Here is a 24,684-nt window from a genome sequence, read left to right on the forward strand (position 1 = left end):
TAACCCTGAGATCATGACCTGAGCCAAATCCAGGAGTCAGACACCCAACTAACCGAGCCACCCAGGCATCCCTCTCGTGTTTCTTTTACCTATTTTAATCTGGAAAATTTCCACTTCCCTTTTTAAGAACACAGCCTTACCACCCCTCTTAAAAAACAGAATATTATGGGGACGCCTGGGTGGCTCAGTGGGTTGGGCCTCTGCCTTCGGCTCAGGTCATGGTCTCAGGGTCCTGGGATTGGGTCCCACATCGGGCTCTCTGCTCGGTGGGGAGCCTGTTTCCTCCTCTCTTTCTCTCTGCCTGCCTCTCTGACTACTTGTGATCTCTGTCTGTCAACTAAATAAATAAAATCTAAAAAAAAAAAACAACAAACCCCACAAACCCACAGAGTATTATGTTTCAGGTTTCACTGATACCTTCTCAAAAATCTAGGGAAACAGCCCTTTCTGATCTGAGCTGCCTGTTTGAAGCTGTGCTGGAGAACAGCGATTTCTCCTTTTCCTCTGCCTTTCAAATCTCACATAGGTGTCTCCACTGGCAGAATTTAACCAGGAACCATTCAGGGAAAAGTCTTCCAGAAAAGAGAATTCTGAGCTTTTTCCCGTGGTGCAGAGGAGAATGTAGAGAGGGGTGGCAACGGTGCTAAGCTGACCACAGAGAAGCTGGGGATAGAACAGAGAAGACAAGGGGCTCCCTTCCCTCACAGAGCTTACAGTCTCCAGGGAGAGCTGTAAGTGCTATGAGGGAAACACACAGGGCTGCGACCCAGAATTACATGGGCACTCTCTCAGGGCGCAGAGGCCTGAGAGATAATGGGGGCCACAGCTATGTAAAGGGTGGGGTGCAGTGGGCTTGACTCTCTAGGTAGAGAATTGGCCAGGAAGTGGGTCCCCTAGCAGAAAAGAGCATGGTATATTTTAGAAACAACAGGAGACTGACACGAATGGATTTTGGTGGAGCTTGGCATCATTTTATGGTGGAGACAATGGCCGAGGCTGGATTGTGCTGGGCTTTACAGGACCTGTGATGATCTGGCATTTTGTTCTAAGTGAAATAGAAATGTTCCTACTCCATGTGGATTTGGGGAAATGAGAGAAGGGCCTCTGCTCCTCGAAGCATTTCTATCTTGCTGGAAAATTGTTGTAAAATAGTTTTAGCAGAACAAGTCACTTCTTTGATATCTGCCAGAGGATATTTGTAATAAATACAAAATTTACAATGCCCCAATGTGAAAGGCACTCTTCCAAAGTTTTATTCTACTACAACCTGTACAACTGTATATAGCAGCCTCTGTGGGGAGCCATGGAAGGCTTGCTACCAGGGGAAGTGGTACAGTCCTGTGTTGTCCCTGTGTGGATGGGTCACCAGGAGAGGAGAGGAGTTTAGATGAAGTGTTTTGGAAGAGGGTCCGAAGGTATTTAGGAAGCAAAGGGATTGGATGAAGGAAGTAGGAAAGAGGATGAGACGGTTGGTGGCAACTCACCAGACTTGTGGGTGAGAATGCAATTTCACTGAGATGGGCACAACTAGAAGACCAGGGGCTTCAGAAAGAAGAAATGGAGGAGTAAGTAAAAGTCCTGGTGTTTTCCAGCTCTCCTTGAATGCTCTGCTTTCAACTAAAAGTTCACCAAACTCTTTGTCTTTTCCCGAATTAATACCTTGAAAAACTTACCCATTAAAATCAAGGACGATAATACGATCTTTGCCTTTCAGGTTTATCGAATTTATCAAATTCAGTAATTGAGTTTATCGAAGCTCAAATTTTACCAATATTTTCAAGTTCCTCTATGTTTCAGGGACTCTGCCACAGACTTTACACACCTTATCTCATTTCCTCTGCTCAGCAATCCGTGAGGTAGTTCCTATTTTTATCTTCATTTTACAGAGGAGATGTGAAGCTCAGAGAGAGATCTTATCACTCAATTTGAACATGGTACAGTGGTTACAGTTGTCAGGCATGAGTTGATCCTATTGCCTTAGACCCTTGTTTATGTCAGTTTTGTCAGTGCTATCCAATAGTACTTTCTGCAACATATTTTATATCTGCACTGTCCAGTAGTCATGTGGTGATTAAGTTCTTAAAATGTGTTGGGACGCCTGGGTGGCTCAGTTGGTTGGACGACTGCCTTCGGCTCAGGGCGTGATCCTGGAGTCCCGGGATCGAGTCCCACATCAGGCTCCCAGCTCCATGGGGAGTCTGCTTCGCTCTCTGACCTTCTCCTCGCTCATGCTCTCTCTCACTATCTCTCTCTCTCAAATAAATAAATAAAAAATCTTAAAAAAAAAATGTGGTGCAACTAAGGAACTGAATTTTTTTTTTTTAAAGATTTTATTTATTTATTTGACAGACAGAGATCACAAGCAGGTAGAGAGGCAGGCAGAGAGAGAGAGGAGGAAGCAGGCTCCCTGCTGAGCAGAGAGCCCGACGCGGGACTCAATCCCAGGACCCTGAGATCATGACCCGAGCCGAAGGCAGTGGCCTAACCCACTGAGCCACCCAGGCACCCAGGAACTGAATTTTTAATAACTACATGTGGTTAGTGGTTACCATATTTGTTGGTGCAACTCTAAATCAGTGGAGTCCAAATTGGGTTACGCACAGAGGGAGGAGACAGAACATGCAGAGTAGAGAAAGAAAACTCACACAATGTTTTAAATAATTATTTCTGATTTTTTGTGTGTATGTTTTATAATGTACCTAATATATTAGTTATATAATAGATTTTAGTTATATAAAATATAGTGTGTATATGCACACTATCGTATCTACTATTACATGCGTAATTAATATCTATTATATACAATAGTTTTTATCTAACACTTACATAGCACTTACCATTTATCAGGCACCATGCTTTACAAATATTAACTCATATAATCTTCATAATGATATGGGAGGTAGATGCTTTCATTATAGTGCTTTTGGCTTCTAAGTCCACGCCTTTTAGGATTAAGTAAGTAAGTATATTGGGAGGGGAGTGTGGGCAAACATTTTTACTGATCAATGAGTGACCAAAAATGTTCGGTGACAATTGCTGTAGGCTAGACATAGCAACTCCTAACCTCAAAATTTAAAAAGATTTTGGGTGATCAAGCCTACCTTTTTTCACTGATGAAATGTTGCTTTGCATGTAGAGAAGGCAGAGGCTGAAGGAAGGTGCCGGTAGGGTGATGGTTCAAACAAGTGTCCCGTGAACATTGTCCTTGTCTACAGAGACAACTATAACTGACACATGTGAAGATTTGTGTGATGGGGATACTGTAAGTTTCCCTGTTTAAAAAAAGTTCATCCTTGCTAGTTTTGTTCTAGTTACTAATTTTAGAAAAAAAATTTTTTTGTTTCCGAAACATTGAAATAGGGGAGGATGGGAGCCGAAGACCTAGAGGAGGTAGAATCCCAGATAGAAAGCGTTATCAGAAACAAGACCTGCTCCTCCTGTTCCTTGGTGGGTGCTCATTTACGCGCGGCTGGGGTGCTGGCGGCTCTAATTCGAGAAACATCAAACAAAGGTTAAATATCCTTGAAATAATAGACCAATGGGAAAGATAAAATTTACCCAAATCTAATTTTCACCTACACACTTTTTGTGTGGAGTATGCAGTCCCCTTTCCCCATTCCTTGGCCATTTCGGATAGCTTGGTATCTCTCCACGTACCCACCAGCGCGCTTAACAGTTGCTGCGGTATGAGGAAGGGCAGATTCAACCTTATATACTATCATTACCGTTTCCAAGTATGTGAAGTAGGTAGATGAGGTTTTGCAGCGTCAGGGCAAAGTTCTGGTAAGACCGGAGTTCTAAGGCAGGCAATAAAGTCTTGCACTTAAAGGGCCGTGCAGAGTCCGCGGGGTGTATGTGTTGCAACCGCAGCTCTTTCGGTTTCAAGAGGTGGGGGTTTCAGGGAACGCAAATGAAAGGTGTGACGGGCAAGAAAGCCGCGCTAACTGGGAGTAGCAAACAGACGTCTGCCCGCACGCCTTTGGGCATCTAACATCCAAAAATCCTTTCTTTCCCGCCCGCAGAAAGTTCTTGAGTTGCCTGGGGATGCCCGTTCAGTGGGTGGGGAAAGGCAACCCAACCTTCCTTCCATTCTTCCGAAAAAACCCTCGTAATGAGATGAACAATCCTTGCCAAAGGATTGCCAAAAGCCAGGAACTCCAGGTGAAACGGCCCACGCGCACCCAACAGATGCCAGTGCTAGAGTCCACAGAGTGAGCGGAGGAACCTCCTCTCCGTCCCCGCAGCCTAGGTGGGTGTGGCCTTCGCTGAGGCCCCTCCCCCTCGAGCACGTCGCGCGGGGCCGCACGGGCGGGGCGAGGGAACAAGCAAGAAAGGGCGGGGAGTGAGCCTTGTGGGTGTGCTCGTGCCCGAGTGCTCGCGCCTGGCGTGTGGGCGGCGGCGCGCTCGTGCACGCGCAGGGGAGAGACCAGCCCAAGCGGCCGTTGTGGGGTTCGACTGGAGGGGCGGGGGAGTCACCTGCGAGCGGCGGTGCCGGCCGGCCGCCTGCCCGCCCGCCCGCCGCGTCCGGATCGCGCCGGCTGCGCGGGGCCGCTGTCTGCACACACCCTGGGAGGCTGGGGCGGACGAGCGGGCAGAGTCCGCGCCCGGCGCCCGGGACGAGGAAGAGTCGGACCTTCGCCGCCGCAGCCGCCGTCGCCGCCCGTGCCCGCCTGGGTAGGTGAAGCCCGAGGCTGGTTGTGCGTCGGTCCCTCGCGGGCCGGGAGAGGAGAAGCGAAACTTTCTGGCGCTTCCCCCGCGGTGCCCGGGCCGTCTGCGGCGCGGGGAGGTGTCGTCGTCGCGGGCGGCGGCCGACGCCATGTTGGGGTCTGTGAGAAACGGGGCGCTCCGGGCCGCTCCCCGCGCGCTGGGGCTGGCCTGCCGACGCCGGGAGCGAGCCGCGCCCGCCCGCAGGACACCGCCGCCTGCGCCCGCGGGCTCCGGGGCTGTCCGGAGGGTCCGCGCTGGCGCCTGCCGGGGCGGTGGGGCCGCGGACCGCGGGGACGGGCACGGGCGGAGGCGCCAAGGGGGTCCCCAGGTCGAGCGAGAAGTTGCGGGACACGAGGGCTAGGGTCCCGTTCGCGGCCAGTGGAGTCTCAGGGTCCCATCGTCTTTCTGTCCAAAAAGTTTCAGGGGTCTGGGCATTAGGGAAGTTGTGAGTTGAACGGCATATTTTTATGTGACTCGGGGCAAAAAATGGCACCGCAGAATCTGTTCTGGTGGAAGCGTTGGCTCTAACGCGTTTATTTAGAGCCTTTTAAAGTTGTATGGTCTTCGGCCGAATTTATTTTTCCTTTTTTAAAAATTTCCCGAGGTCCGAGAGCTTGCTGCTCATGTTGCTTGAATTCCCTTGTGTGTTCTTGCATTATAGCAATAACTCGTGAGTGTGCGGTGGAAATGGTAGTATTAAGGTTACACATAACTAAGCCCTTTTGTAATTCATGGACTCACAAAGTGTGTAAGTTGATAAATACCTTCTTTGTTGTGATGTAGTACGTTACAGGAGAGACCTAACCAAAGACAGACTTAGGAACTTTGACAGTCTTAAAGGCATGTGTCTTAAAGTGAAGTAATCTTGACATTACAAAGCTTTTTTTCTTCTCTTTGTTTTTTTAAAGGTGAATGTCTGCCATGTTTTGAGCATTCACCCTTTTTTTCTGTACTGTAGTAGCTCATGGGGTCCTCAGGTTAATTCAGTATTAAGGAAAGCTTCTATTTTTAATCTCTTCAGGTCTTGACAGCGCTGGAGGTGAATGGTATTAGGTTTCTCTACTTAATTGGAAAGCACATCCTATCGCCTCAAAACACAAAAGTGGTGTACTAACCCAAGGGATCAAAAAAGATTCAGCCCGAATTACCCCAGTCCATGAATGTAAATTGATGTGTTTAATAAAGGCATCTTAGCTTTAAAATTCTGTTAAATAAACTGAAGGGGCTCTTAACCACAAATAGGATGAGCCTTAAAACATTTCTTGGAGAATTTCTCTTCTTAATCTAGAGGTAATGATAGAGCTTCTGCTCAGATTTGGCTGCTAATTTCCTTAGTTCTTAAATCCTTTTTGTTTTGCTCCATTGTCAAGTAAACACCATTATACACATTTGTTTTTCTGCATGAAGAGTTCACCTAGGAATGAGGTGACTTAACTAACTTCATAAGTCTTGCAGCCAACCTGGTATTGAACTGAGGTCTTTATGACTCTGAAGCCTTCGTGTTTTTCCTGTAGCATTAACTTTGTAGGATACTGAACTCCTGTCATGGAGCAGTCTCTGTCCACCTTGTTTCCTCTGTCTTTGCTGCTCTTGCTGATTTTAATTCCTCAGTAAATTTTTTTTTCCTAGAGAGCTGATTTACAAGGGTTCTTGTGAAATTTTCACTTGAGTCTATACTTTTTGAAACCTTCTCTGTGCTGTTCTCCTTATCCTACCCCCTTTCTCTCGCCAAGAATAATTAACTTATCCCATTGCCATCCAGTAAATACTACACTGATCTGTCATGGCACCTCCTTGACTAAATAGCCTTTGCATGATTGACCTCTTCATCCCCAGTGTGCAGAGAACATAGCAGAAGCTCAGGAAAGGCTTGAATGGATGAGGGCACATCTGTTCCTTGTAAATATACTTCATGAATTTCTTATTAAATTGCCCTTCCCAGGGGCACCTGGGTGGCACATTCAGTTAAGCATCCAACTCTTGGTTTTGGCTCGGGTCATGATCTCAGGGCAGGGGACTCCACAGTCAGAGCAAAGTGTGCTTGAGATTCTTTCCCTCCCTTTCTGCCCCTCCTCCCTTCTTTCTGTGCTCCCTCAGGAGCGCGCACGCTCCAGCTCTCTCTCAACTAACTAAGATAAAAACTAAAATAAAATAAATTGCCCTTTCCGTGGGCATAGAAGTTCAATCTTCTCTAATACTTTTTTGGGGGGGGGGGAGAATGTTTATCTTGTTAACTAAGTAAATTTAGACCTGGAAATACAGACCTTGAATGTTTATGAAATTTCTAAGTAGATAATGGTATAATCAGCAAAGAAGCAGCAATGTGGCAACAAAAGAGTAATAATCATAATTTAAAAGTGTGATTGAATTTATTTGTGCTAGGTGCAAATAGAGGTAATTCCTTATAAATTTGAAGGTCATGTTTATACATTTAAGCTCTTTGATAGAGCAACTCTCATTACTGTCAGTTATTTTGTCAGAATTATCTTAGGATTTTGGTTTAGAATGCCTTACTTAATGGAAAGCATATAAAAATTGCTTTTCTATTGATAAGCTTATCTATGAGAACCAGCTTTGTATGCCAGCTGCATGCTTAATAGCAATGTTTTTGTTGGCTTAGCTGAATAAAGTATACTTCATAGATACACTTGCAGAGTGCTGTGTCAGGTCGCAAACCTCTCTAGGTAAAGGTGTTTACTAATTATATAATGAAACTACTGTAGAATTTGGGGTTAAATCTCTGCCCCTCCCAAAAAATAACTTTCTCTCCATTAATTACACACTAGTGTGCCTAATTTGTAAGGTTCTAGGAAGGAAGAGAAGGCATTCAAGTAGTTAGTGCTAGAGAAAGTAGGTTGCGTGTGGCGTGGACTGGAACAAACATATCTGTAGCTGTTCTCCTTACTGGCCTGTGACTCTAGAGCAAGTTGCTTCATTTCTCTAAGTTTCACAGGACTCATTTGTGAAACGGACACGGCTATTTACCTCAAAGTGTTGTGAGGATTTACTAAAATATGTTTGTGGAAGTGCCTGGTGCATGATACTCAGTAAGTTGTATTAGCAAATGAACAAAGTGATTGTCATTTACATAGGATCATAGAATTTTTAAAGGAAGCAACTTTTAGGGGCACCTGGGTGGCACAGGTGGTTGAGCATTCGACTTTTGCTTTTGGCTCAGATCTGATCTCCTGGTGGTAAGATCCACCCTAGGTGGGGCTCCCAGCTCAGCTTGGAGTCTGCTTAAGACTCTCTCTCCCCCCTGCGTTCTCTCTCAATTAAATAAATCTTAAAAACAAAACAAAAAAAAAGTAAGCAGCAGTTAGAAATATGTATTTTAGTTCTCAACCTTGGATGCACATTAGAATTCCGTGAAGAACTTATTAAAAATGATTCCTGAACTCCACCCTGGAACCCTAGAACCAAAAAAGAATTTCTGGGTTTGGGGTCAAAGCATAGGTAGTTTTGCCTGTTGTTTGTTTGTTTGTTTGTTTGTTTTTTAAACACCCAGGATTTTAATGTGTAGTCAAGGTTGAGAATCACTGATAAAATTCACTCTTCCATTTCCTTAGTCTCTTCGTTTTGTGGTTGAATAAAGTACAGAGACAGGATAAGTACCCCCCAAATTCCTATCAGACTACAAAGAATATATCTGAATCAAGGAAAGTGAAGTATATAAAGGTTACAGTACAGTTATAATCATTTCAGACCAGAAAGGTGGGCCACGTTTGTAAGTAACTACAGTTGACTTACTCCAGTGACCCTTACCACCACTCTGCATCAGCAACCTACACGGATGACCCAGTTATTTAACCTTGTCATCATTTTGAACTGCCTCAGGTCTTAAACTAACGAGATGGTGATTCAGGAGCCCATGTTTCTGTTTTCCATCATACCTGATGAACGAGCTTTTTGTCCTCATTGTCTTCTCCCAGGCTGTTCGTTTTCTACCTTTCCGGTGCTGAACCTTGTAGTTCATATTCTGTGAACTCACTAGCTCCTCATATTCCTCTCCTTGACCTTTGCTGTATATAGCTGGTCGATTCTCAACTTGTAAATACCACTGTTTCCTTTTTCTGCCTAGCACTCCTGAAAAAAGTCACAGCTTTGGTGACTGTTGAGTTATTTGTTTTCCAGCTGCCTGTGTACTAGCTGCTTTCTAATCCTTTTGTCATCCCCAAGTTGATTCATTTTCTCTGTTGTGTTTTCAGTCTAACTCAGATTATTAACCCCAATCTTGAAATGCTTGACTCTTAGGATGAACTTGCTTCTAAAATGATTAAGATTTTGTGATGTGAATTTTCTATTTTCTCCTTTGCATGAACGTTTTCGTCTTTTTTTCTTTCCATTTTTGTAAGTGGAATTATACTTATTTATGTTTGTTTCATTTAAATAATAGTTGAGGAAAAATTAAAAAGATCTTTATTGTTCATTTTTTATCAGTTGTATCTGTAATTTTGCATTTGTTTTTTACACATATTTTTCTACATGTTCTTCTTTACATCTTATTACTTAATCAGTAAGTGTTTTTTGTCTATGAGAGAATATGTGTTGGGGGCCTGGGTTGCTCAGTCAGTTAACGTTGAGTTTAAGCGTTTACCTTGGGCTCCTGTCATGATCCCAGAATCCCACAGGGAGTCTGCTTCTCCCTCTGACCTCCCCTCCCCCCCCATCTTGTGCTTACTCGCTTGCTCTCATTCACTCACTGTCTCTCGGAAATAAATAATAAATAAAATCTTCTAAAAATATATGTGTTCATTATAAAATAATTAGGCAACGTAAAAATATTTTATCCTGGTACTTAGAGACAACGAGTACTAAATTTTTGGTGTGTATCTTTCCAGACTTTAAAAAAAAAAAAAGGGTTTCTAGTATATGTGCTGTTTAGAAATCTTTAATAACTGCCTTATTTAACAATTTCCCACATTAAATATTAATCTGTTCTCTCAAGAATTGTCAAAAAATCATAATATGGATGTGCCATAATTGACATAACTAGGCTCCTGTTGTTGAACGCTTAAATTATTTCTGGCTTTTCAGAATTATTAAGACAAAGCTAGAGTGAACTTCTGTATGTGAATAACTTTGTACAATGGTCTGTTTTTTTGCATATATTCTTGGAAATAGAATTCTTGGGTAAACTTTTCTAGAGTGCTTCTGATGCCAAAAATGGCATTTAGAAAAGTTGTTTCAGTGTATTTTGTGAAGAATTAGTGCCCATTTCCCCCACATCTTAGGTGAATAATACATCATTTTTACTTTTATTTCTTTGGTTAGCACTGAGAACCAACATTATTCCATTTACTGGTCATTTTTATTTGTTGTTTTGGAAATTGTATCTCATCCATTTTTCTTTGGGGATATTTTCCTTTTTTTCTTTTGATTTAATTATATGGGCCTTTTTTATAGTAAAAATGTTGACCCTTTGTCATATGTTACAAATATTTTTCTTAAACTTTAATGCTTTTTTCCCTTCATTGTTGCAGTTTTAAAATTTTTTTGTGGTAAAATATCTTTTAAGACATTTGGCTTTTTCATGGTATATATAGTAATCACGCCTCTCTATGGCTAGAAATTTAGGTTCTGTTTTTCACTATTAGACTTAATGCCAGAGGGAAAACTTTTTACGTACAGCATGTGTGCCCCTCCCCCAACCCCCACAAGAGTTTCTTTCTCAGGATAAATTTCTGTGGTTAAAAATGCCAGGGTCAAAGGGCAGTGCTTTCTGAAGCATTTTATTATTATACATTACCATTAGTCCTCAATTTTTCCACGTGTTTCACTGCTATTTGTGACTTTTGGCACAATCAGGTTATTTAGTCTCTGAGACTTGTGGGACACGTGAAATCACGTTGAAAGGGTACTTTGTGCTCTCCTTTCCCCCCTTCTCTCTTCTTTTGCTTGTCTCTTGCTTTCTAAAGTAGGTGTTCCCTTAAGTTCAGTCCTTTGACTTCTGTCTTCCACAGCATCAACCAGCATCTCTATATGAATGACTACTTAAGTCTTTTTCAGTCCTGGAGCTCCCTGCTCATCCTAGCATTTGTATTTGACTTGTGGATACCCTGAAGGTACTTCAAGATGAGTATGTCCTAAACTGATGTCTTCTTCCTCCCCAAGCAAACCTAGCATCTACCAATGACTTATGCTTAGACCTTTGAAGTCATCTTGCACTCACTTTTCACCCATATATTCAGTCGGTTTCTAAATCCTATTTTCTATACCTCCTAAGTCTCTCTTCCCCTTTTTATTTAGGCTGTCAATTATTTTGACTCAGGCTTTTGTTACCCTCTGGGTTTTTGTTTTGTTTGCCTTCAGTCTAACTTCAGTAGTCTCTCCAGTCATCCTGCCTACTGCTTTTGTGTGTATTGATTAACCTTTTCCTATTTGAAAGCCGATCTTCCTGTTGCCTGTATAATAAAGTCTAAACTCTTTAGTCTGATGCTTATTTTCCTTTGCAGTTTGGCTCTTCTCTATCTTACCAGATTTCTCCTCTGCCACCATACTTTCTTCTGGCCCTACCTGCTCCAGCCTGGGCTCACCCGTTTCTTCTCTGAGGAATATATTTGTACACCATTACTCCCTGTATCTCTCCCTCTCCCCCAAATAGTTTGACCTGCCACTTTTGCTTTATGGCCCAGCTTGAATTTCTAGTCATATTAGAGTTACTTCTAGATGTTCCCCCCTGGCCATAGTTACCTCCCAACTAAACACTTTGGCCCTGGGCTTCATCACTCTTATTTATTTTTTTAATGTGTTTGGTTTGTTTCTCCTCTGCTCCTTAAACTGAGTACACAGATTTAAATTAATCATATTCCTTAGTTCATAGCATACTACATGGGTACCAAACTCTTTTCTTGTCTTTTGTTTTCTTCTTTATCATTGATTCCCATCACTCTCTTTCCTATAGACACATACCCTAATGTATAACACATGAATTACATAGTTTTATGTATATAAACTTGGATTTATATACTATTTTAAACTTGTCTTTCTCCTTCACAGAGATTGTTAGTTTGAGTACTTCTATCTTTTTATTAATACTTTGTACAGAGTAAGAGGTCAGTAAATGTTTACTGCTACTTCAGCAGATTTATGGAAAATTAGTATTGCTCTTACCAGCTTCGCTATTGCCTAGACCAAGAACCCGTGGATTTATTTCAGCTTTATTCTTCCACTTCTGGTTAGTTATAGCAGTCCTGAACCTGATCGCTATTCTTTTCCTGTTGCAAACGTCACTCTTAACAACTCATCAGATCACTCTTTAAAAGCTTCAGAAAGAACTCTTCAAGAATCAAAATCTGTTCTATTTTTTTTCTCCCCTGTTTTTCTACTAAATAACTCCCTCTAGCCTCTAATGCATCTCTACATGTGACTTTTTTTTAACACATGTTTTCTTGCAGAGCTTTGTGCCTTTACCATTATTTTGCCTTTTGAGGTTCCACTTATTGTTCACACCTGTTTCAAGTGTTCAAATGCTACAGTCTTCACGCGATACCTTCACTCTTCCTTTTTTGCTTCCTTACTGCTTTGTTAACTATTTTTATCACAGTACTTAACTCATTTGCTTTTTATTAAAATTTTGTGGTACATGTCTTAAATCCCAGTGTTTCCTTCATTCTTTTTTCCTCTGACACAAAGCAGAAAGCCTCGAAATGTGGTGAGCAGATTGCAACTGCTTTGAAAAATATTAAAGAAAATTTGTTAGGGGCATGATGGAATAACCAGCTCCACAGCAGTATTTATTTGAGCTTTACTAGCTTTTCAGTATTATACAGTGGTTCTTTATAGCAGTCAACACTGTACAGCTGCCCCTGTATAAAAATTTTCTGAAATGATGCACTTCTTTATCTGAATTTTGTTGGTGGTGAAAATATGCACACATCATCATTTTTTATTTGCTAACTAAACAGCTGTGCTTCTTGGCAAGAGAAGAAATCATTTTTGTATATTATCATGAGATTGATTTTTTTTTAAAAAACAGGATCTGTCATGCTCAATACTTAGAATTCATAATTAGATACTAGTTAAATGGATCCAAACATTTGCTTGTAAATTTAAAAACTGTGGGTGTAGTGAAGCAATTGATGTGTAGGTTTGGTTCCTGTTTTCTGTGAACACTAGTATAGATGTCAAAATGAAGTCTTTGATTTTTGTCAAACTCTAGGTTAAAAAGCTGCTGCCACTTCTAACTGTTGGCCATCCTCAGATCAGTACAGACTCATGGCTGTGAGTACTGAACTGCATCATGAGGAATTGGTAAAATTTCAGAATAGCAGGGGAGGGGGCCACATATTGGACTCAGAGGTAGGCTAGGAAGCTCAGCATATTCTGGGAATACCATGTAATCTGCTTTGACTATAACAAAGAGTACATATAGAAAGAGGTAAAACTGGAAAGACAGCATGGGACAGGCTGGGGCTTGACTCTGAAAGGCTTTGAATGCCAGATTAAGGATTTTAGATTTAATTTGATCAGCCAGGGAACCTTTGGGTTTTGAGTAGGGATTACCTTATTATGGTATAGTTAAAGAATATTAATCTTGGAGAATTTGGGTGGCTCAGTCGGTTGAACATCTGACTCTTGATTTTGATTTGGGTCATGATATTGGGGCCATGGGATTGAGCCCTACATCGAGCCCAATGTGGATTGGGCATGGAGCCTCCTTGAGATTCTCTTTCTGCCCCTCTGCCCCTTCCTCCTCTACCACATGTGTGGGCATATGCACATGTTTTCTCTAAAAAAAAAAAAAAAAAAAAAGAATAATCTTGCCTTGTGTTGTATGCTATAAATGCTGGTTTAAGTTTGGAAGTCCTGCTTAAAACTTGAGGTCTATATTTTTCCCACTATCTCCTACCTCTCCAAAAACCTCTTGTAACTCCCAGTGTCTCTATTCTGGTTTTCCAAATTCTCTAAAATCCTCCACTATAGCTTGGTTTTTATATACCATGGTAAATTTCTCTAGCAAGCCTAACCTATTTGAAATTGCCTTTACTGACACCCTAAATACTTTTCACTTCCTTTTAGTATATTTGAATGATCACTTTTAGCCTTTTTATACTTATTACCATGCTTTAATTTTTTTCTCTTATCAGTGGCTTTCTCCACATACATAATATGGTTCACTTAAGTCAAATATTTCTATAATATTTCTGAAGGTAGCAAAGTCTAATAGAAAAACATACATTTTTATAAAAACTAGCTGTGAGGCAATAGGATGATTGTTTAACTATACATGACTTAATTTACTTTTGTAACATGTACATAATTACCACTTAACAAAATTTAGATCATTAAAATAGTAAAATGTGGAAGTGCCCAGCATGTGTATAGGTGTTGAGTAAATGTTAGTTTTTTTTCTTTTTTCCTTTTCTGGCTAAGCCTGTAGAGTATGCATTTGAATTTACTCTTGAATAATAGATTTGGTGTCTAGGAGAGACTTTTTTAAAAATTACTATGGCTTCTCTCTAAATGTTCAAATTTTGTTTAGTTCTCTCAATCTAGCTTTATATGAGTTTAAATTTAAAATTTAATGTTTGTCCCTTTTTTTCTTATCTAAAACATAAACTTTATTTTATTAATCACTAATTTCTACAATATATGTTGTGGAAGGGGTGTTTCAGATGATGGTATAGGAACTCCCCTCCTCCCATGGACACACTGAATCTACAGCCACCTGTGGACCAACTTCCTCTGATTAAGTACCTGAAAACTAGCCGTACAACTCCTTATAACAAACAGGAGAAGGGCCACACTGAGACAGGTAGGAGAGGCAGAGAGGCAGTCTTGCCAAAAATCCCCACCCATTGTGGCAGTGCACAGTTGGGATGGATCTCACAAGTGGAGCAGCTTCTTGAGGAGCCAGGGGTCTCTGCCCTGATAAAGTAATGGTCATAAACATGCTCACAGAACTTAGAAGAATGAACCCAGTGAGAGCTTCAGCAGAGATAGAAAAATAAGGAAGTACTCAACAAACTCACAGAGCTGAAGAATATAGTAACTGAACTGAAAAATACACTAGAGGCATTCAGCAGCAGACTAGATGAAGCAGAAGAAAGAATCAGTAATTTAGCAGTCCAGGCAGTGTAACTCACCCAAACAGAGCAGCCAAAAATAATAATAATAATAATAATACATAATTTTTTTTTTAAATGAAAATAGCTTATGAGACCTAAGGGACAACATCAAGCAGAATAACATTGGCATTATAAGGGTTCCAGAAGGAGAAGAGAGAAAGACTGGGGCAGAAAACTTACTTGAAGACTTAATGGCTGAAAACTTTCCTCACTTGGGAAGGAAACGTATCCAGATTCAGGAAGCCTAGAGAGTTCCAAGTAAGATGAATCCCCAAAGATCCACACCAAGACACCTTGTAATTAAAAGGTCAAATAAAAAGGTCAATTAAAAGGTCAAAAGTTAAACAGAGCATCTTAAAAGCACCAAGAGAAAAAACACCTGGTAACAAGATAGGCATTTTTTTAAAAATTTATTTGTCAGAGAGAGAGGGGGAGAACACAAGCAGGCAGAGCAGCAGGCAGAGGCAGAGAGAGAAGCAGGCCCTCTACTGAGCAAAGAGCCTGATGCAGGACTCAATCCCAGGACCCCGGGGTCATGACCTGAGCCGAAGACAGTGGCTTAACCAACTGAGCCACCCAGGCATCCCAGATAGGCATATTTTTCAGCAGAAACTTTGCAGGCCAGAAGGGAATGTGGCACAATGTGTTTCAAGTACTGAAAGATAAGAGCTTCCAACTAAGACTATTTTATGTGGCAAGATTACTATTCAGAGTTGAAGGAGAGGTAAAGAGTTTACCCAAACAAACAAAAGCTGAAGGAGCTGGTCACCAGTAAACCAATGTTACAGAAATGTTTAAAGGGCTTCTTTAAGCTGAAAATAAAGGGCATTAATAAGATAACATTGGAAAACGTAAATATCTCTGGTAAAGGTAAATATACAGTAAAGAGAGTAGATAAATTATTTATAAAGCTAATATGAAGGTTAAAAGATAAAGGTAATTTTTTAAAAACCTGTAACTGCAATAACCCCGTTAAGGGAGACACAAAATAAGAAGTGGCATCAAAAACAAAATATGGGTCAAAAAGTTAGAGTTTTAAGAATACATTTAAACTTAAGTTGCTGTCAAGTGAAAATAGACTATTTTGTATCTATAGGATTTTATATATGAGCCTTATGGTAATGACAAAGCAAAAACCTATTATAGAGACACAAAACATAGTAAGAAAGAAATCTAAGCATAACACTGAAGGAAGTGTTAACCACAAGGGAGGGAGCAAGAGAAGAAGAAAGGAACAGAGAAGAACAACAGTACAGCCAGAAATCAATAATTACTTTAAATGTAAAAGGATTAAATTCTCCAATCAAAAGACACTGTGGTTGAATAGGTTTAGCAACAACCAAAAAAGACCCACCTCAGCTTACAAGAGACCTACCTCAGATGTAAAGACACACAGAAAATGAAGAGATGTGAAAAGATTTTTTCATGCAAATAGAACCCAAAAGAAAGCTGGAGTAGCTATACGTATATCAGACAAACTAGACTTTTAAAAAAGACTGTAGTAAGAGACAAAGATAGGCATAGGCATTATATAATGATAAGGGGGTCAGTCCAAGAAGAGGATTATAACATTTGTATGTGTTTATGCACCCAGCATAGGAGCACCTAAATAATGTTTGCTGTACATAACAGACCTAAGAGGAGAAATTGACAGCAATATGGTAATAGTAGGGGACTTTAAAGCCCCACTTAACATCAAGGGATAGATTACCCGGATAGGAAATCAATAAAGAAGCAATCAGCCTTAACACATCAGACTAGATGGATTTATTAGATACATACAGAACTTTCCATCCAAAAGCAGCAGAATACACATTCTCTCAAATGCAGATGAAACATATTCTCCAAGATAGATCATATGTTATCCCACAAAACAAGTCTCAATAAACTTACGAAAATTGAAATCATATCAAACATCTTTTCTGACCACAGTGATACAAAACTAGAAATCAGTTGCAAGAAGAAAACTAGGAAAATCACAAATATTTAGAGATTAAACAACATGCTACCGAACAGTCAGTGTGTTGATGAAGAAACCAATGGAGAAATTTTTTTTAAAAAATACTTTGGGGGAGCCTGGGTGGCCCATTTGGTTAAGTACCCAACTCTTGATCTCAGCTCAGGTCTTGATCTCAGGGTTGTGAGTTCAAGCCTAAGGCTGGGTTCCACACTGGCTGTGGAGCCTACTTAAATAAATTTAAAAAAAAAAAATTTTTTTTTTTTTTAATACTCTGGGACAAATGAAAATGGAAACACAATTTACCGAAGTCTGTAGTAGGCAGCAAAAGCAGTTCTAGGAAGGAAACTCATAGCATTATAGGCCCACCTTAAGAAACAAGAAAGATCTCAATCTGACTTTATGTCTAAAAGAAATGAAAAACAAACAGAGCCAAAGTTAGTAGAAGGAAGGAAATAAAGAACCAAGCATAAATAAATGAAAAAGAGTCTAAAAAGACAATAGGAAAGATCAATGAACTGAAAGCTAGTTTTTTGTTTTTTTGGTTTTTTTTTTTTTTTAAAAAGATAAAATTCACAGAGCTTTAGACTTACCAAGAAGAACAGGGAAGGGCTTACATAAATCAGAAATGAAAGAGAAGTTACAGCTGATACCACAGAAATACAAAGGCTCATAAGTAACTATTGTAAACACTTACATATCAACATATTGGACAGCCTGGAAGAAATGGACCAAATTTCTAGAAATACACAATTTTCCAAGACTGAATAATGAAGAAGTAGAAAATCTAAATAGATTGATAAGGTAAGGAGATCAAAGCTGTAATCAGAAACCTCCCAGCAAAGGTCCAGGACCAAATGGCTTCACAGATGAACTCTGCCAAACATTTACAGAGTTAATAACTACCCTTCTCAAACTTTTCCAAAAAATGGAAGAGGAGGGAATGCTTCCAAACTCACTTTACAAGGCCAGCATTATCTTATACTAGAACCACACAGGAGCATCACACACAAAAAAATTTGTAGACCAGTATTTCTAGTGAACACAGATGCAAAAGTCATCAGTAAAATATTAGCAAACCCTTACTGAACAATACATTAAAAGGATAATTGAGTGAGGTTTATTCCAGGGATGCAAGGATGGTTTAACATTTGCAAATCAGCGTAACATACCCTATTAACAAAATAAAGGATAAAAATATATGGTCATCTCAGTAGATGTAGAAAAAGCGTTTGTTAAAATTCAATATTTATGATAAGAACTCTGAATATGTGGATATAGAGAAAACATTCATCAACATAATAAAGGCTATCTATGGGCACCTGGGTGGCTCGGTTGGTTAAGTGACTGCCTTTGGCTCAGGTCATGATCTTGGAGGCCAGGGATTGAGTCCTACATAGAGCTCCCTGCTCTTCAGGAGATCTGCTTCTACCTCGGACCTTTCTCCTCTTATGCTCTCTCTGTCTCGTTTTCTCTCTCTCAAATAAATAAAATCTTAAAAAATAAAATAAGCGCTATGTATGACAAGCCCAGAGTTAAGATCATACTGAATGGTGAAAAACTAAAAACTTTTCCTCTAAGATTAAGAAAAAGACAAGGATGCCTGCCTACTTTCCACTTTTATTAAACATAGTATTGAAAATCCCCAGTCACAGTGCTTAAGGAAGAAATAAAAGCTGTCTCAGTTGAATAGAAGTAAAACTCATTATTTGCAGATGACTTGCTTTTATATATAGAAAACCTAAAGACTTTATCATAAGACTATTAAAACCAATAAATAAATGCAATAGAGTCTAGAAATGCAGTAGAGTCACAGCATAGAGTCACAGCATACACAAAAATCAACTTAAAATGAATTAAAGACATGAATATAAGACCTGAAACCATAGAACTCCTAGAAGAAAATGTAGGCAATGAGCTGTTTGACATCTGCCTTGGCAGTGATTTTTTGGGTCTGACTCCAGTAGCAAAAGCAACAAAAGCAAAAATAAACAAGTAGAATTACATCAAAATAAAAATCTTCTGCACAGCAAAGGTAGCCTTCAACAAAATAAAAAGGCAACCTACTGAATGGGAGAAAATAGTTGCAAATCATTATCTGATAAGGGATTTATTTCCAAAATATATAAAGTTACTACAATTCAGTAGCCAAAAAACAATCAATTTTAATAAATAATGGGTAAAGGATCTGAATAGATACTTTTTCAAAGAAGACATACAGATGGCCAATAGGCCCATGAAAATATGCTCAGTATTACTAGCCATCAGGGAAATGCAAATCAAAGCTACAATGTATCACCTCACACCTGTTAGAATGGATATATATATATATAATATATATAAATTTGTAATGATGTATATATTTATATATATATAAAATGGGATAGTGCTCAGACATAAAACAGAATGAGGTCTCGCCATTTTGAGCACGTTATGCTAATGAAGTTAGTTAGACAGAGACAGTACTGTATGATCTCACTTAAAATTGGAATCTAAAAGCAAAGATGAAAAAAAACTCAAAGATAGAATGGTGGTTGCCAGGGAATGGGTAAAATGGGATAAGGGAGTCAAGAGGAACAAACTTCCAGTCACAAGGAGGTAATATAGAGGATGGTGACAGTAGTCAATAATATTGCGCACATTATAAAATCGAGAGGGTAAATCTTAACAGTTCTCATCACAAGAAAACAAAATTTGTGTGGTGACATATGGTAACTAGATTTACTGTGGTAATCATTTTGCAATGTATACAAATGCCAAAACATTTTATACTTGAAGCTATATGTTACATGTCAGTTATACCTCAATAAACAAAAGAATGCATGTTGATTTTCAGTTGACAGAAATCCTATTGGAAAGGGGAGGACAAAACTTTTGTCTCTTATTTGATGGAATAAGTAAAATTTACTGAAATTACAAATTTAACTTGATTTCAAAGTATTTTTTTTTTGCTTTATCATCCTAATATTTTATTGAAAATTTTATCTAGAATTTCCTGATTATTGTTATATGCTTACTAAACTATAAAACTTTTGAAAACGAGAATGGGCCTGTCCTTTTCATATGTGGTAGACACAGAGATTATTTATTTGACTTACCTGTATTAGGAGGAGGAGGAGTTTGCTTTAATACTTTTACATTTGCCCAGGGAGGATGTATCTCTGATAGTTGGTTGCTTTTTTTTCCTCTTCTTTCATTACTTTTCTGTTTGTCTTTCCCTTTTACGTTTTCTGTAGTCTCAATTCAGCAGTAACAACAGATTTTTTTTTTTTTATTTCTTTTCAGTGTAACAGAATTCATTCTTTATGCACCTCACGCAGTGCTCCATGCCATACGTGCCCTCCATAATACCCACCATCTGGCTCCCCCAACCTCCCACCCCCCCCTTTCAAAACCCTCAGATTGTTTTTCAGAGTCCATAGTCTCTCAAAGTTCATCTCCCCTTCCAATTTCCCTCAACTCCCTTCTCTCCATCTCCCTATCTCCTCCATGTTATTTGTTATGCTCCACAAATAAGTGAAACCATATGATGATTGACTTTCTCTGCTTGACATTTCACTCAGCATAATCTCTTCCAGTCCCGTCCATGTTGATAACAAAAGTTAGGTATTCATCCTTTCTGATGGAGGCATAATACTCCATAGTGTATATGGACCACATCTTTCTTACCCATTCGTCCGTTGAAGGGCATCATGGTTCTTTCCACAGTTTGGTGACCGTGGCCATTGCTTTTATAAACATATGGGGTACATATGGCCCTTATTTCACTACATCTGTATTTTGGGGTAAATACCCAGTAGTGCAATTGCAGGGTCATAGGGAAGCTCTATTTTTAATTTCTTAAGGAATCTCCACACTTTTCTCCAAAGTGGCTGCACCAACCTGCATTCCCACCAACAGTGTAAGAGGGTTCCCCTTTCTCCACATCCTCTCCAACACATGTTTCCTGTCTTGCTAGTTTGGGCCATTTTAGCTGGTGTAAGGTGGTATCTCAATGTGGTTTTGATTTGAATCTCCCTGATGGCTAGTGATGATGAACATTTTTTCACGTGTCTGATAGCCATTTGTATGTCTTCATTGGAGAAGTGTCTGTTCGTGTCTTCTGCCCATTTTTTGACATGATTATCTGTTTTCTGTATGTTGAGTTTGAGAAGTTCTTTATAGATCCTGGATATCAGCCTTTTGTCTGCACTGTCATTTGCAAATATCTTCTCCCATTCCGTGGGTTGCCTTTTTGTTTTGTTGACTGTTTCCTTTGCTGTGCAGAAGCTTTTGATCTTGATGAAATCCCAAAAGTTCATTTTTGCTTTTGTTTCCTTTGCCTTTGGAGACATATCTTGAAAGAAGTTGCTGTGGCTGATTATCGAACAGGTTACTGCCTATGTTCTCTTCTATGGTTCTGATGGATTCCTGTCTCACATTGAGGTCTTTTATCCATTTTGAGTTTGTCTTTGTGTACGGTGTAAGAGAATGGTCGAGTTTCATTCTTCTACATATAACTCTCCAATTTTCCTGGCACCATTTATTGAAGAGACTTTTTTCCACTGTATATTTTTTCCTGCTTTGTCAAAGATTATTTGACCTAGAGTTGAGGGTCCATATCTGGGCTCTCTACTCTGTTCCACTGGTCTGTGTGTCTGTTTTTATGCCAGTACCATGCTATCTCGGTGATCACAGCTTTGTAGTAAAGCTTGAAATCGGGTAACGTGATGCCGCCAGTTTTGTTTTTCCTTTTCAACATTTCCTTAGCAATTCAGGGTCTCTTGATCGGAATGGCATTAAAACTATAGATTGCTCTAGGCAGTATTGACATTTTAATAATGTTTATTCTTTTGATCCAAGAGCATGGAATGGTCTTCCATCTTTTTGTGTCTTCATCAATTTCTTTCATGAGTGTTCTGTAGTTCCTCGAGTACAGATCCCTTACCTTTTTGGTTAGGTTTATTCCCAGGTATCTTATGGTTCTTGGTGCTGTAGTAAATGGAATTGATTCTCTAATTTCCCTTTCTGTATTTTCATTGTTAGTGTATAAGAAAGCAACTGATTTCTGTACATTGTCTTTGTATCCTGCCACGTTACTGAATTTTTGTATGAGTTCTAGTAGTTTGGGGGTGGAGTCTCTTGGGTTTTCCATATAAAGTATCATGTCATCTGCAAAGAGAGAGAGTTTGACTTCTTCATTGCCAATTTGGATACCTTTTATTTCTCTTTGTTGTCTGATTGCTGTTGCTAGGACTTCTAATACTGTGTTGAACAAGAGTGGTGAGAATGGGCATCCTTGTCATGTACCTGATCTCAGTGGGAAGGCTGTGAGCTTTTTCCCATTGAGGATGATATTTGCTGTGGGTTTTTCATAGATTTTTATGAAGTTCAGGAACGTAGTAACAACAGATTTTAAAATCTTGATTGATAGTAAGATACAGTCAAAATTTTTATTACAAATTAATTTGTGGGCAAATTAGCCTTGCATTAAACCAGAAACATGTCCCAACCACAATCAGAGTTTATTATTTTAAAGACAGAAAGTCAGGATGCCTGGGTGGCTCAGTCGGTTGGACTGCTGTCTTCGGCTCAGGTCATGGGTCCTGGGATCGAGTCCCGAATCGGACTCCTTGGTCGGCAGGGAGCCTGCTTCTCTCTCCGCCTCTGCCTGCTTGTGCGTGCTCTCTCTGTCTCTCTCTGACAAATAAATAAAGTCTTAAAAAAAAAAAAAAAAGGTGCTTTAGAGATTACTTTATTTAAGGTGGTGGCTGCTGCTGCTCCTCCTCCATCCCCTCCCCCATCCCCAACAGTTAGGTAATTTGTATGAAATCTCTTATTTTAGTGCCTGAGTTGAGATTAGAACCATTTGGTTCATTGTGTATTGATTTTCCCAACGATAATGCATAGCTGAATACTGATACTCACTGATAGCAGATGTCATGGGTACATGTAAGAAATTAATTATATGATTTTTTGTTTTAAACTCACCTCAAAGATGAGATAAGAAGTTTTGATTTTCAGTAAGAACTGGGCCATCGTATTCTGTGACAGTTGGACTCGCTTCTCCATTGTAAATAGTATTCTGTCTCTTTTTTAGAAGAGTTTTTGCCTCTTCTAGTGTTACATTTTTAACAGGTGGTAGACAGTCCACTGAAGAACAGAAACAAGATGTTACCAAAAAGACTAGGGTGGAGCCTGGACAATTCAAATGCATTTCTTGTCTACAGTTATGAAGGAGATAACTTGAAACTTTGGATTATTAAAAATTTTTTTATTTGGTATACAAATCTAGCTTTGTAAAAGTTTAAGTTTTTTTTTTTATTCTTTTGCCTTGGATTCTTACATTTTTAGCTATGAAATAGCACTGCCAGATATTGTTTGCTGGAAAGGAAGACAAAGGGGGCGTCATTTGGAAAATTGGGAATTTATAGAGTTCTCTGAAATGACTGGACATGGGAGGGGAAAAGACAGAAGTACCAGTAGTTTTCTTATCAATACTAATAACTAATTAGAAAATATAATGGAAAGCTAGATTCAAAATGGCAACAAAAACTATGAAGTTTCTGGGAACCTACTAAAGAAATGTGTAGGGGCTTAGTTGTGGGCATAGTTGGTTAGTTGGTTAAGTGGGTTGGTGGCTTAGTTGGTTAAGTGTTGGGCTCTTGATTTCAGCTCACATCATAACCTCAGGGTTGTGAAATTGAGCCCCATGTCAGGCTCCGTGGAGCCTCCTTAAGATTCTCTTTCTTTATGCTCTCCCTGGCCCCTCCCTAAAAAGAAAAAAAAAGAAGAAAAAGAAAAAAGAAATGTGTAATAATCTTGCGAGAAGAAACCTTCAAAATTATTGGGCCACAAAAGAAGATTTGAAACCTTGGGAAGAGATAATCATCAACCTTGATGAGGAGCAATAAAAACTCAAGAAGATGTTGGGGGATTTTGAGTTCGAGCCTCACATTGAGTATAGAAATTGCTTAAAAATAAAATCTTTTTTTTTTTTTTTTTTTTTTTTAAAGCTTAAGATGTTAACTTATTCTAAACCAATGTTATGGGTGTAGTATGAATTCCATAAAAATTTTAGTGGATTTTTTTCTTTAATTTTTTGTAACTGAAAAATGGATCTAAACCTTAACTGGATATTAGAATTACTTGGGGAGCTTTAAAACATTCCAGTGTCCAGGGGACCTGGGTGGCTCAGTCGGTTAAGCATCCAGTTCTTGGTTTTGGCTCAGGTCTTGATTTCAGAGTCCTGAGATCTGAGATCAAATACCCACTCTGTCTCTTCCCTCTGTCCCTTCCCCCACTGATGTATTCTTTCTCTCTCTCTTATCTCTTTCTAAAATAAATCTGTTAAAAATTAAAATTTTTAAAAAAATAAATAAAGTATTCCAGTTTCCAGCCGTACCTTCCATACCCCAGACCAATAAAACCAGAATATTTTATTTGGGGGGAGGGACCTAGGGATCAGTATTTCTATAACCCTTTATGTTTGTAATCAGATTGGCTTCCATTTTTGGTTTTTGAGTTTCTATTTTAAGCAGTTAAAATTGTAGTAATTAATATTTTGTAACTTTTACCATTTCTTAGAGATCTGCAAAACAAAAAGGGAAATTACTTACTAAAGAATAGAAGAAAATTCATTCTAGCTTGCAGTTACATCTGGCTTCATAGGACCTACATAAATCTATAATACAGGTTCTTAATGACCTTGCTTTTCTATATTTTGAAGCAGTTCACTATTTCAATGTCCTAAGAATTATTTAACCAAAAAGAAAAAAAGTGGAAGACTAATGTAATTGCCTAGAAGGATTATACAGGGATGAAATAAATCATCACTCTTACACCATCTTTCAGTTTTATTATGGCATTGCCCAAAGTACAAAGTACCTTTCAAAAAGATACAAATACGGTTTGGAGGTAGTCATTCTTTTTCCGTTTTATTTTAAGCCTTCATTTAACATAGTTGAGAAT

General features: G+C 39.3%; 1 protein-coding gene across 3 annotated transcripts in view; it reads left to right on the top strand.

Moving 5' to 3' along the window:
• The window catches only part of PLEKHF2 (pleckstrin homology and FYVE domain containing 2), a 74,760-nt gene that overhangs the window by 39,626 nt on the left and 10,450 nt on the right, over nt 1-24,684 (top strand). Inside the window, exon 1 of one of the 3 annotated variants that reach the window (XM_044245261.1) lies at nt 4,537-4,674. The exons of the other annotated variants lie outside the window; for them this stretch is intronic. The gene's annotated coding sequence lies outside the window, so the exon portion shown is untranslated. Of the gene's footprint in view, nt 1-4,536; nt 4,675-24,684 lie in introns of those variants that run through there. 3 annotated transcript variants of the gene reach the window in all.

This window comes from Neovison vison, chromosome 4 (genome assembly GCF_020171115.1).
Source record: "Neovison vison isolate M4711 chromosome 4, ASM_NN_V1, whole genome shotgun sequence".
Taxonomy (NCBI): Eukaryota; Metazoa; Chordata; class Mammalia; order Carnivora; family Mustelidae; genus Neogale; species Neogale vison.